Here is a 12463-nt window from a genome sequence, read left to right as displayed (position 1 = left end):
CCCTGTTGCCAACACCAGCGGTGCAGCCAGTCGTTAACTTGGAAAGTCCATCTCCTCCTCCTCTCATCCATCCCCCTCACTGGCAGGATTGAGGAGAAGAGTATTTGGACTGTAATGGCATGCTGGCAGAAAACACTGGTTTGCCAACAGTTACAAAGTCATTGTCTCCAACTCTAAGTTGTTGTTTAACCACAGAGAATGTCCCCATTTCAGACATTGTGACAGCCTGGAAGCAGAAGAGGAAAGAAGGAAGAAGAATAAATATTTTGCAGATGGTAAAAATGACTGGTGTCTTGTCACAGCACATTAATGTTGCTTTGCTCCACACCACTCCTGACATACAAAGGGACAAGATGAGTCCTTTTGGTAAGCTCTGGGGAAGACCTACATAGTCTTGTAATTTTCCTCTCCTTTCTCTTCATCCTCTATACAATATTTGGAGAAGTAACAGCAGAGCAAACATCCCTCATCTAGACAAGATCTAGCGGTTTCCAGAAACTGTGATATACCTATCAGCTGTATTCTGCTCCCAAGACACGTGGCAGTGAAAACAGAGGCAAGAGGTGTTTTGGACAAGTGGATCCTGTCACCTGGCATCTGAAATGGGAAGGGATCTCTGAGTTTTGAACCTCTTCTGCCAATCTGGCAGGAGTAGATGAGAGAGTGGGAAGAAACCAGAGGCAGTGGCTTGCTTCCTGGATAAGAAGGGCCAAGCTGAGTTGATGGAAAGTAATTTCATGATGATTCATTCTAACACTTGACTTTCAGGCAGTCTTTCTACAGCTCAGCAGGAGCTGCAGGACCCCTCAGCTTTCTGGAAATAGGACTCCTTTCCTTTCAGATGCATTGTCTCAGAGGGTGACATTCTCCCCAGGGAAACTGGCAATGGATTTCCCTCAGTGAAAGGATGGGTCTGTGCTCCCCTCGGGAGTCTCCAAGGCTCAGGACATCCCCAGGTTCTTCCCTGCAGGAGCCAGGTACCCCTGTATTTGGTCCCTGCACACACAGGCTCTGCTCAGACAGCTGAGCAGTGCCAGTTCTTCCAACGAAGCAGGAGCTGAGGGTGGGCAAGCCCCACTCTGAGGCAAGTGTAAACCCTCAGTGCCAGGGGCCATCTGCCAGGCCGTCTGCTCTCTTCTGTAGGAAATGATATTGGAGTTCTTTCATTCATCATCTACCTCCTAAGCAATGCAGACAAAGAAACCCTGCAGAAGCTGAACAGACTCAGATGACTGTAAAAGAAAACAGTGGTTTTAGACTGAAAGTATGAATACTATCCCCTGCATGTTATTTTCCTACATCTAATTTTGGGTAGCCAATGGCAGGGATCAGAGCATGCAGGTAGAGTAATGGAGGGAATAAGAGTGCTCATGGAGGGGAAAGGAAGAAATCTGAGAATGCATAAAGGGGAATAGAGGAGAGTGCACAAAGTGGGGACTGGATAGCATCTGGAGATAAGACTGTGTACAGAGAAGAATGGAGAGGAGGAGCTGAATGTGCATGAAAGGGAACTGCGCTTGCCCCCAGCTTGGATGTGCATCTGAGTGTCCAGTCTTGCAAGTGAATATGAAGGGTTCAGTTTAGCGACGTGGTTGCATTGAGGAAGATGGGTTTGAACTGGAATGGAAAAGAAAAGGGAAATCTAAACTAAGGAAAGCACCCAGGGCCCGTGTGCAAACACCAGGGGCAACAGTCAGGCAGTGGGTGATTTCTAGGTCATGATATGTCCTGGATGCACCTGATGCCATTCACAAACACCAAGCCTTCTATCATCTCATGCGTCTGAGGAAGGTTCAGGACTGTCTGTTATCCCTCATGCACACATATGCACATGTAAACACACACACGCTCCCGGAGAACAGCTAGACTAGGACTTTCAGAAGGACTGAAAGTAGCCAGAATGCCAGTTGGCACCAGAACTCAGCAAGAACTTCATGCTGACCTATTGCAGAGCCATTTCAGCAGACCAGCCCTGACCACTCATTAAAGACATTATTTTTGATTGACACTGGGACTCTCCATGCAACTACTTGCAGGATAGCATGACACCCAAAGGGTGGGGAAAGGGAGACTGGTAGTGCTCCCATGCCTGTGCAGTCACCCCAGGGAACACAGGGACTTCTGACAGTGCTCTGCAACAGTTCAGAGCACTCCAGCAGACACATCACCTACCATCATCCTCTAGGACTAGGAAGAGGATGGGAAAACCAGCAATGACTTTACACACTCAACAGAAAAGTTTTCTAGTTGGTTTGCTTGAAGTCTTTTGTTTTCAGCATACCAAGGGCCAAATCCAAATCTCAGTGAAGTGAAATGAGAGGAGGCCCAGCCTAGGTAGCAGGGCACTGAAAGGGGGACAGAAAGCCAGATTCACTGCTGCTTGTAAGACTTACAGAGCCAGCCCTGCCTGAAGAGCATTCAGTCACTAAAAGAAAGCTGTTGTGCTGTCATCTGAGATGCTGTCTATAGAAGGAGGCTTTAAACTCCACTTGGAGCTTAACAAGCTACTGGTAAGATTGCCCATCAGGAGTTTGTAGAATGGAAGGGACACTCCAAAGCCTCTGCAAACTGCTTCTCTGGCTTCAGTTGCCACAGAACATGTTCACAAGAACCATAGGATCAGAGTGGAAATTCTACCAGATCCATGCCAGCATTGGCAAACAGTAAGTTGGGTCATCCCTGGGGATTGTAAAAGAGGGGTACATGGGTATCTGTTTTCCTTGAAGAAGTCAATAAGCTGTCATCAGATCTGGCTGGTTGTTAGTGAAGCTTCCATATTGACATTACAACTCACAGCTATCCAAAGAAAGAGGATGAGAAAGCAAGCCAGAAAAAGTAGCTGCAAGGCCTCAATGCAATCTGATGGAATGTCGATGAATGAGGCTCTTGTCCTTGCAGATGCTCCTGGAATTGCCATGCCCCTCTGGGACCTCCCACAGATGTGCCAGGCACAACTAGCCCTCTGAGAGCTGAATGCTCAGGCCCCCAAATTCACCTCGAGGGCTCAGCTTTGGTCCCTTGCTGTTTCGAGGCGCTTACCTGACATCTCTTCTTGCTCCTGGATCCTTCTGTATTGGCAAGGCTGTGTGCTTCTTGCCAGGTGCTTCTGACACTTCATTGCAATGATACACCATTGCCTGTGCTGAAAAAAGTCCCTCATGAGTAAATGAATGCTTCTAGGCACCTCTCCAATGACAGCTGGGGCTGACTGCAGCCCAGGCTCCAGGGCAGGGCAGCCCCAGTCACCTCACCTTTGAGGACCTTCACCAGCCCTATTCTGGAGTGGGCTGCAGGGGCTCTTTCCCTCCATTCATTTTTCACAGCCCGTGTCAGAACATGGTCTGCCACTGGTTAGCTCCCCTGTCAGAGTGCCAAGGACACAGCCTCAGCAGGTGATTGCAATCCCCAAAGCAGTGCTCCAGGGCCATGAGTGATAGTGAGCATGGTCTTCATGCTCCATATACAGAGAGCTGGGAGATTATTACCACTGAGCAGCTAATACCTGTCAGATAGACCCCTGGGTAGGTGGTAGAGTAGGGGTAAGGCCCTGCCTGTGCGGAGGGTCCTGGTGCTCACCTCAGGGCTTGCAATGGTCTGAGCGGACCGCCAGGGAGCGGTGAGGGCAGACTGCTTTCTGAGGGACAGCAAACAGGGAGCCGAGGATGATAACAGGGCAGGGAAGGGCAATGGCTTCTCCCAGCTCTTTTTGAGCTCTTTTGCAGTAGTCAGATTGCAGGCTACCCAGCTGAGCTGTATCAGAGCTGGCATTGAACAATGGCAGTCAAACCCCCAGAAAGAAAGTGGAAGAAGAGGCTGCAGAGCTTGCAACCTCTTTTGACAAGGCCCTGACAACAGACTCTGGAGTATTCATGAGAGGCAACTTGGGGGCAGTTTTCTTTCAGATGCTGTTGAATGAAAGAAGCTGTTTTCAGCAGGGAAAACAGGCATGATTTCAGCCGTGGTTGCCCTCTGAAGTGGCATCTGGCCTAATTTCAATGATATTGCTCCAGCCACCCTCCACAGGGAATGATGCTCACTCCATGTCTTGTTGCCAGATTTTGCAGAGGACTCTGCTTTTGCTCCTGTGGAGCTGTAGGGTGGAGGGTTGGGAAGGTGAAGTGTATTGACAAAGTTGCCTGTAGAAAACAGTATTGCCACTGCTAGTGGTCATCCTTACGTTAACTTGGCCTTACATTAGCTTTGCCATGTCCCAGTCATGACCTTTTAGACTTGTTAGGAGCTTGTGATGAGAATTTGCTGCTTGATCCTGAGCTTCGTACCAGGTGTCACATGCTGTGAAGTGGAGTTTAAGGGTATGATAATAACAAAAGCCTTGGAAATGTGGGCACATTTTGAAAACAGAGCCTGCAGGGTTGTAAACAACTCACTTATGGATTATCACTTACTGTTCACTGAAAATGTGTGACCAGGAATGGTCTGAACATAACAAAGAAGCAAGAGAAAAACAGCCAAGCAATGCAATAAGGCACCTTCTATGGCCTGGGAAAGTAACACCATCTAATACCGTATAGTATGTAGTCCAGGGCCTGGAGGTCAAAGGCTAAGAACTGTTTAGAAACTCAAACAACTTGTAAAATAATAAGGTCTCAGATTTGGGGAGAGGGATCGCCATAATGGAAATTGTTAAGGAATCACTGTGGGATCTTCAGAGCTGCACATATATCGCCTGTTCTCCTTGCCTGTTTCAAGGGCCTGGTCTCTCCTTGCCTGCTCCTCTCTAATGCTCTAACCCCTCAATAAAAGCGTTATTGCACACAGACTTGGTCTGGCTAGTTAATACTTTGGGCAGCAATTTCTTTCTGTGAACTCAGGGTAGGACACTGTGGTGGTTTGGGATCCATCAGGATCCATATCTTTCTGCAAGGGCAGGGCAGGGCACTTTGAGATGGGAAGAGATCTACTAGGCTTGAACCAGAGAAAAATATCATATCTCTTTTCATAGGCAGTTGCTGGCAGAGAAAGGAAGGCATTTCCACATCCTCCACAAACAGACACTTCAGAGGCTCAAACGGGCCTTGATAAAAACAAGGAGCTGTCTCTGCCCTGATGGAGTGGCTCTGACTCCAGCTCCATGGGGCAGCGGGGCTGCTGTCCTTGCAGAGTGCCAATGGTTGACCCAAACTTGCAGCTCCTTCCTTCCTCTGGACAGCTCTTGCCCCTGGGGCAGGGCAGTCTCACCATGAAGAAAAACAGGCTTGGAAATGCTGTGGCGGTGAGGAGCCTCTTCCCTGGCTGGGAATCAAACCCAGGTCACAGCAGTGAGAGTGCTAAATCCTCCCTGCAGCCCAGCTGCTCAGCATGTTATGAGTAGCTCAGGACAGCCCCTGTTTCTTCCTGCCCTGAATCTCCAGTGATGGGGTGGTGGGTTTGGGCAGTCCAGCTCCCTGGGGACACTTGCTGCAGACAGTGGGTTGAGTTGCACATCCCCTTGCCCTGACCTTGCCCTCCTGCTGCCCCAGTGACATTCTGAGGGACACCCAAGTGTGTCTCCCTCAATAAGTCCAAGCCCAGAGCCATCTCAGAAGGATGGGGCACCAGAAGGACTGTGACACTCCTCCACAGGCCCCTATTTCGGGGGTGCTGCCCAGCAGGGTGAAGCTAGAGGCTGCTGCTGCTCATAGTCATCCTAGACCAGAGCTCCTTTGGGCATTTGGAAACCTTCCCACACATAAAGTGCCCCAGGGTCTGTGCTGCTCCTAGCAGACACTCTTCCTCCCCGAAACTATATCAATAACAATACAGTCTGATTAGTTCTTATATCACTGCCTACCCTAAGCCCTGATGGAACACAGGCTAGGCCACAACCCCCCATATGCGTCCAGGCTTCTCTGCAGCAGCCCATCACACCCTTCAGGTCCTCTCTCCAGACCGCCCTCCTCTGCACTCAGCCACCTCCCTCACCAAACCTCCTCCTAGATTCACTCAGCATTCCCATTCCCATACAGAGAGACCTGACCGCCCCCTTGCACACAGACATACTCTTACATTTTATTCCTTTGCAGACAATGAAGGTTTGTATCTCCCTATCCACAGGAAAAAAAACATTCTGGGCTCTCTTGTGCAAGGTTGTCACACAAGCTTTCATTTACAAGCAAATAGAAAGTAGGCTAAACTTAAATGTTGGTTGTCGGATAACTATTTAAAAGAAAATAGAGTCTTTCCATGCTTGAAATAAGAATCCCACCCCCTGTATTTTCTTACTCGCAAATTTGGGGCAGACACATAGGGAGGAATTTGATGACAGAGAAAGCTGGAGGACAGCTTAGTTCCTACTGATCTCCCCAGACTCAGCCATTGCTGAGGTGTGTGAGAGGTGAACTTTCCTTTCTGCAGTATCCATTACTGCACCAAAGGATCTGGTGCTCTTCAGCTGCTCGGGTGTGATTGAAATGTACCCAGAGAGGACTGGCAGTCATCACAATATCATGTATTTTTTACAGGTATCGTTCAGGTCTGTTAATGTGTTGCTGAGGTCTTCAGTACAAGGTGGAATAAAGCTCTTCCACAGTGAACTCCTGCTATGCAACAGCACTGGGAATGTTGTAGGCTTGCAATCAAATTTTGTGTCCTACCTCTACAAAGCAAGCCACTTGCAACAAAATTTGGTGTTCAGGCTTTAATAATGATCTCAGCCTATACCTACACTTTCACAAAATCACAGAATCACAGAATGGTTGAGGTTGGAAGGGACCTTTAAAGATCATCTAGTCCAACCCCTCCTGCTCAAGCAGGGTCACCTAGAGCACGTTGCCCAGGATTGTGTCCAGACAGCTTTTGAATATTTCCAAGGAAGGAGGCTACACAGCTTTTCTGGGCAACCTGTTCCAGTGCACAGTCACCCTCACAGCAAAGAAGTTTTTCCTCATGTTCAGACAGAGTTTCCTGTATTTCAGTTTGTGCCCATTGACACTTGTCCTCTTGCTGGACACCACTGAAAATAGTCTGGTCCCATCCTCTTTACACCCTCCCTTCAGATACTTATACACATTGATAAGATCCTCCCTCAGCCCTTCTCTTCTCCAGGCCAAACAGGCCCAGCTCTCTCAGCCTTTCCTCATAGGAGAGATGCTCCAGTCCCCTAATCATCTTAGTAGCCCTTTGCTTGACTCACTCCATGTCTCTCTTGTATTGGGGAGCCCAGAACTGGACACAGTACTCCAGATGCGGCCTCGCCAGGGCTGAGTAGAGGGGGAGGATCACCTCCCTCGACCTGCTGGCAGCACTCTTCCTGATGCACCCCAGGATACCATTGGCCTTCTTGGCCACAAGGGCACATTGCTACCTCATGCTTAACTTGGTGTCCACCAGCACTCCCAGGTCCTTCTCCGCAGAGCTGCTTTCCAGCAGGTCAACCCCCAACCTGTACTGGTGCATGGGGTTATTCCTCCCTAGGTGCAGAACTCTGCACTTGCCTTTGTTGAACTTCATGAGGCTCCTCTCTGCCCACCTCTCCAGCCTGTCCAGGTCTCTCTGAATGGCAGCACAGCCCTCTGGTGTATCGGCCACTCCTCCCAGTTTTGTATCATCAGCAAACTTGCTGAGGGTGCACTCTGTGCCTTCATCCAGGTCACTGATGAATAAGTTGAACAGTACTGGACCCAGTATTGACCCCTGGGGGACATGGCTAGCTACAGGCCTCCAACTAGACTTTGTGCCACTGATCACAACCCTCTGAACTCTGCCATTCAGCCAGTTCTCAATCCACCTCACTATCTGCTCATCTAGCCCGCACTTCCTGAGCTTGCCTACAAGGGTGTTGTGGGAGACAGTGTCAAAAGCCTTSCTGAAGTCRAGSTAGRCAACATCCACTACTCTCCCCCTCATCTACCCAGCCAGTCAGCCCACCACAGAAGGCTATCAGATTGGTTAGGCATGATTTCCCCTTGGTGAAGCCATGCTGACTACTCCTGGTCACCTTCTTTTCCTTCATGTGCTTAGACATGGCATCCAGGATGAGCTGTTCCATCACCTTTGCAGGGATCAAGGTGAGGCTGAGTGGCCTGTAATTCCCTGGGTCTTTCTTCTTACCCTTCTTGAAGATAGGAGTGACATTTGCTTTCTTCCAGTCCTCAGGCACCTCTCCTGATCTCCATGACCTTTCAAAGACGATTAAGAGTGGCCTAGCAATAACATCCGCCAGCTCCCTCAGCACTCGTGGGTGCATCCCATCAGGGCCCATAGACTTGTGAATGTCAGGTTTGCCTAAATGATTTTTAATCTGATCCTCCTCCACCAAGGGAAAGTCTTCATTTCTCCAGACTTTCTCCCTGGTCTTCAGGGTCTGGGGTTCCTGAGGGCTGGCCTGAGCAGTAAAGACTGAAGCAAAGAAGGCATTCAGTAACTCTGCCTTCTCTCTATCCTTCGTCACCAGGGCCCCTTCCCCATTCAATCCCATTCAGTAGCAAGCCCACATTTTCCCTAACACTTTGTTCTGCTTCATTCTAGGGCATTTGTAGGGAACGCTGGCTGAACACCAAAAGCCAGGGCCCTTGTGCCATGGCATTAGAAGCCACAAAACTCGATTGTCTGTGTCCAGTGTGATGTGTGGCATCTGAGCCTGCCAATTTGCAACAGTATAAATGAGCACCTTGCTCCATCATCAACAGAACTGAGCCTCTCTGGTGAACCCTCCAGGGACTGCTAGTTTCTCACTTGAACCATTGGTCACCATTCCCTGCCCTAAACTTGCTTTCAGTGGTGATCAGAGCCCCTGCATAGCCACTTCCTGCTTCCTGGGCCTAGTGGGGACAGGGTCCCTTGGGCAGAGGGTCTTCCCCATGTCATGGCTCGCAGAAAGGAGCAGGAGCCCCTGCAGAGTCCCCCAGGAAGTCTGTAGAGTCCAGCCCAACTAGTTTTCCCCTTGGGACTGCGAGGTCATGGGTCAATCTGTCCCTGCGGAACCAGGCTACTGACCATCACCAGGTACACACTCATCTCATCCCTGGTGGTCTAGTGGTCAGGATTCGGCGTGCTCACTGCTGCAGCCTGGGTTCGATTCCTAGTTAGGGAAGGGGCTTCTTATTTCCATGGAAGGTCCAAGCCTTTTTCTTTACAGTGAGACTGTCCTGCCCCAGGGACAAGAGCTGTCCTATTGAAGCTTTTGGCCGGCTCTAGGAAGGGAAAGTGTCCCCAGGGCTGGATGTGGGTGTGTGGTGGGGTGGCAGCCCCCCAGGTGCCATCAGGCTGGATCCCCCCTGCAGAAAACTGCTACGGGTGCAGGGCACAAGGTAAGGACGAGCATGGATAAGAACAAATATGTCTTAGGACAAGTATGAATAAGGACAAGTGTGCCAAGTTGCAAACATTTGAGCATTGTGTCATGCTTACTGCCTGCCTCAGCCCTCCTAAAGGGAAGAGCTCAGCTAGAGATCGGGCCTAGGAGCAGACTGCTGAATTGCTTTGTGCACACCACCACTAAGTCATTCCTATGAGCAATAATGGGTGGGTGTCTGTCCTCCAATCCTGGGGATGAGAGGGCAGAGGCTGCCAGTAAAAGCTCCCGCTGTGAGCAGGATTTGAACCTGCGCAGGGATACCCCATTGGATTTCAAGTCCAACGCCTTCACCGCTCGGCCATCACAGCAGCTTGTGTTGATAGTCTCTGCAGGAGGCCATGGCAGGGATGGCAGGGGAGGCTGTCTGCCACCCCCTGCCCACACCAGGGCCACAACAAGACCTAATCCCACCCTGAACATGGCCTGCACCTGCTGTTCTGACCCTTGTCGCACACCCAGCAGTGATATTGCTATTATTGCTGTCATCTCTACTGCACAGAGCAAAGGCTGGCACTGAGGCTAGATATGGAAATCAGTGCTCCAGCTCTTCTGGGAAAGGCAAATGGCACCATTTACAACAATAGTGATGGTGAAAGTAGCCTGAGGACTTGTTCTGTGGGGATATGACAAAGAAAATGTGGGCCTGCTTCTAGATGGGGCAAGGGCCCTTGTGATGAAGAACACCGAAAAGGCAGAGGTACTGAATGCCTTCTTTGTCTCAGTCTTTACTGCTAAGACTGGCCCTCAGGAATCCCAAGCCCCTGAAACTGGAGGGGAGGTCTGGAGCAATGAAGACTTACCCTTGGTGGAGGAGGATCAGGCTAGGGAATGCTTAGACAAACTGGACATACAGAAGTCCCTGGGCCCTGATGAGAGGCACCTGCGAGTGCTGAGGGAGCTGGCAATATCATTGTGAAGACTCTCTCAATTATCTTTGAAAATTCAGGGCAACTGGGAGAAGTTACTGAGGACTGGAAGAACGCAAATGTCACTCCTATCTTCAAAAAGGGAAAGAAGAAGGACCTGGAAAACTACAGACCAGTCAGCCTCACATTGATCCCTGGGAAGGTGATGGAGCAACTAATTCTGGCAACCATTTCCAGGCATGTGAAGGACAGGAAGGTTATTGGCAGTAGTCAGAATGGATTTATGAAGGGAAAATCATGCTTAACCAACCTGATAGCCTTCGGCAATGAGACTACTGGCTTGGTGGGTGAGGGTGAGAGACTTCTCCACCAGTACCCAAACCACACAAGTGCCTTGTCCCTGAGTGGGCTTGAAACACAAACAACTTTGTGAATAGCTGACTTGCTTCTTCCCTCCTTCAGCAGATCTTCCTGCTGATGAGTCTCAACATCTCTGGTGAGAGCCCCAGGAAGAACAAACACCTGCTCTGAAACTTCTGAAGGGGACAGAGCACATCTCTCACCCAAGAGGATGATGGCTAAAAGCCACCTGCTTCTCTTTTGCTGTTCCTGACTGTTCATGCAGCACTTCAGGTTTCTATGCCTCCTGGGAGCGTTCCTCTCTCCACTCCTGTCTGGAGGCAAGCACAAACAGAGTACCTACATCTGCACATCAGATTCAGAAAAGGCTTCATCTTCTGTACATGGAGGCTTTTTCTTCCAGTAGCTGCATGCTTCTGCTGGGGCTGGAGAAGATGGGTGTTGCTGGGGCATCCCCAAGCCCCTGCAAATGCTGTCCTGCAGAGAACATACTTTCCCAATATTTGCAGCTCTCTACAAACTGCCAGCTCCTGGGAGCCAGGATTCGCTCTGAGACTAAAGAGAGGCTTGGAAGGAACTGGCTGGTGCTTTGGGGGCAGGAGGGCTAATGGTTTGATTCTTCAGTCCCAATGTGCAAGGGCAATCCTTGATGTTGTCACTCAGGGAAGTCATTCATGTGCGCCCCAATGCTCTTCCCTTCTGCGATGCAACCCTTCCTGCCATGCTGCTAGCAGTCCCTCTATGTGCAGGCAGTGGGCTTCTTGAGAAGCCGCTGTGAAAAGATCTCCTCTGCTCACTCCATCCTGCGATGCATCTCCTAATTCCCTGACCAGAGCAGGGGAGATATGCCCATTCCACTTCACTCCAGTCATTCCTTCTCCTCTCCTCTGAGCCTGGTGACAAGTGTCAGGGCACAGTTCCTGGCACTGACTGGATTAACTGTCCTTGATCCAGATGGCTCTCTAGAGGGAGGATGTGGCTGCCCAGGTCTCAGGCTGCAGGCAGTGCCTGATGTCTCTCCCCTGGGCCTGGGAGGACAACGGCCTCTCAGATGCAAGTTCTAGGCAAGGACTGAGTTGCCATGGAAGGAGCTGTGGCAGGATGTGAGCAAACTCACAGCATCACAGAGGACAAACAGGAGATTCATACAGACATGCTTTCACATGATTAAGCACTGAATTGAACCCAGAAATTTGTGCTAAATTTCCTCACCTACTTGTCTGTTAAGCCTCTCTAGAAAACAACCCAGGGGAAATCAAGTCCAGGGAAAAGAGTCCACTGCAGCAAATGACTCCCAAGTCCCCCAGCTGGTGTACCACATCTGAAAACCGGAGTGAGCACCTAAAGTTTATTCTACTCCTTTGTTTAAATAACTAGCTGGAGCTTTTGAAACCATGTATTCTCCCTGTGGCTTTCTAGAGGCCTGACAACTGCTCCTGTTTTGGTTTACAGCTGTCCCAGATTCTGGAACAAGACAGGAATTGGCTGCAGAGCAAGAAGATAATGTAAACTGGAGAAATCCTTCTCCTGTTTGGGTATAAGTGACAGCAGAGGTCTCTTACTAGACCTGCCAGCCCCAGCTCTAGGGAAGCCATCTCCTACTCTCCAGACTGAGTACAGGCATACCTCAGAGATATCACAGGTTTGGTTTCAGACCACCGCAATAAAGCAAATATTGCAATAAAGCAAGTCACGAATTTTTTGGTTTCCCTGTACATATAAAAGTTATGTTTACACTATACTGTAGTCTATTAGGCGTGCAATAGCATTATGTCTAAAAAAGCAATGTACATAATTAAAAAATACTTTATTGCTAAAAAATGCTAACCATCATCTGAGCCTTCAGTGAGTTGTAATCTTTTTGCTGATGGAGGGTCTTGCCTCGATGTTGATGGCTGCTGACTGATCAGGGTGGTGGTTGCTGAAGGTTGGGGTGGCTGCA

The 12463-nt window shown here is 49.6% G+C and overlaps 1 non-coding gene across 1 annotated transcript; it reads right to left on the bottom strand.

The window, feature by feature from the left end:
* Positions 1–9521: 9521 nt before the first annotated feature.
* On the bottom strand, positions 9522–9603 carry TRNAS-UGA. The gene has a single exon. It is a non-coding gene; the product is annotated as a tRNA-Ser (tRNA).
* Positions 9604–12463: the final 2860 nt, after the last annotated feature.

Source organism: Apteryx rowi, unplaced genomic scaffold (genome assembly GCF_003343035.1).
Source record: "Apteryx rowi isolate R43461 unplaced genomic scaffold, aptRow1 scaffold_20, whole genome shotgun sequence".
NCBI lineage: Eukaryota > Metazoa > Chordata > Aves > Apterygiformes > Apterygidae > Apteryx > Apteryx rowi.
Note: the sequence above shows the minus strand (reverse complement) of the source record. Positions and strands in the feature narration are given on the sequence as shown.